Source organism: Etheostoma spectabile, chromosome 1 (assembly GCF_008692095.1).
Source record: "Etheostoma spectabile isolate EspeVRDwgs_2016 chromosome 1, UIUC_Espe_1.0, whole genome shotgun sequence".
Classification (NCBI taxonomy): domain Eukaryota; kingdom Metazoa; phylum Chordata; class Actinopteri; order Perciformes; family Percidae; genus Etheostoma; species Etheostoma spectabile.
The window spans coordinates 23,968,933-23,970,592 of record NC_045733.1 but is presented as its reverse complement, the minus strand read 5'-3'; the positions used below and the strand labels follow the sequence as shown (position 1 = coordinate 23,970,592).

The window sequence follows — 1,660 nt, the reverse complement described above, 5'->3', positions numbered from 1 at the left end:
AAACCCATTTCAGCCGCTTGTACCCTGAATTAATATTCAAAGCAGAGTAACTTTATGTCTTGGAACACATCTGGAGGGACTCTAATTCCCCAAATGCTGTCTTGAAGCTTGAAGATTTTGAGGACATCTGTGGTGTCATTTAGTTTAAAAATACTGAACAACACGCCCCACCTGGAAGTTTGAGTTTCCGACAACAGGAGTTGCAGTGGTGTTTTGCTCGGAAGTTCCTTATGGCATCATCCCCCAGGTTGGCAGGTCCAAATATCATATCATAGGATCTGCAAAAGTCACACTTTTGTGTCAAATGACTAGATAAAACAGCTGATAAGAAACTGGTAGGGCTGCTAACGATTATTTGTTGTTAGATAGTCTGATGATTATTTTCTAAAATGTTTGGTTTACAGTATTAAATGTCAGAAAATAGTGAAAAATGCCTGTCACAATTTCTTTACGTCAAATGTGCCTTTGTAAAAAAAAAACAAAAAAAACAATACTGTTAAAAAACAAATAAATTCAGTTTGTTATCACATATGACAAAACAAAAGGAAAAGTGAGAAGCTGGAACTAGTCATGTCCGATTTATTGTTAACTAATCTTAATTGTTTCAGCTTTACAATATTGAGCAACAAAAAGCTAAGAAAAGTATTCAAAAGGTGAATGACCGTGTGACAATTTGAGAGAACTCACTTACCCCTTCTCACCGCTCTTTATAACTGATGGATCTGTCAGAATCTCTCCACCCCTACCACACACACACACACACACACACACACACACACACACACACCCACACACACACACACACACACACACACACACACAACCACACACACCCACCACACCCACACACACACACACACACACACACACACACACACACACACACACACACACACACCAACACACACACACACACACACACACACACACACACACACACACACACACACACACCTTGATTATCATTACTAAGGAATGAAGAAATGACATTAATGTCAACACATCTGTCACATGCAAGAAACAAGGAACTACAACTCCCATATGCATGACTGAACAACAACCTTGACTGCATTTTAACGGATCCGGTTGGCGAAGTGTTGAGTGTTTTTACCCTGCAGGTCGAGCAACCCAGCTCTCCGCGGGTGTACTCGTAGGTCCGTGGCTGAAGGCCACATGGTTTCCTCCGGAGTTGGTGGGGACGATCTCATCTCCGTTGTTGTGTTGAACTTCCTAAACTCCCCAGTAATGCACTCTTCTATAGCAAACCACTGTCCGGCAAGAGTGACAGTAGAGCAGAAACACCTCCAGAAACCTGAACACACGAAGGACTCGTTTCAGGGTGATGGCCCACAGAAAAGGACACTTTAAAAATTAACTCCTCCTAATGTTCCAGCAAAAGTCTCTTTAGTTCTTTAATTTGAGGCTTTAACGGTGAAGAAAGAATGAGGCCTTACAACTGCTTGTTTCTACAATGTCCCTATCATGCATTTAGGAAATACGTATGAATTATTAATTTAAACAACCTGATCAGATAACGGCATAAGTTTACAATGGTTGACCCTTTAAAAAGAATAGTTTGCTTTCTTGCTGATTAAATGGAAAGATCCATACCACTCCCAAGTCTGTCTTACAGCTGGATGTAGCCAGTTAGAGTAGCACA

General features: G+C 41.0%; 1 long non-coding RNA gene across 1 annotated transcript in view; it reads right to left on the bottom strand.

The window, feature by feature from the left end:
* LOC116689761 (uncharacterized) overlaps positions 1 to 1,146 on the bottom strand; it is a 7,628-nt gene extending 6,482 nt beyond the window's left edge. The window contains exons 1-3 of the long non-coding RNA XR_004332089.1: positions 1,112 to 1,146; positions 692 to 742; positions 172 to 278 (exon numbers count right to left, since the gene is read on the bottom strand). This is a non-coding gene — a long non-coding RNA (uncharacterized LOC116689761). The remainder of the gene's footprint in view (positions 1 to 171; positions 279 to 691; positions 743 to 1,111) is intronic.
* Positions 1,147 to 1,660: the final 514 nt, after the last annotated feature.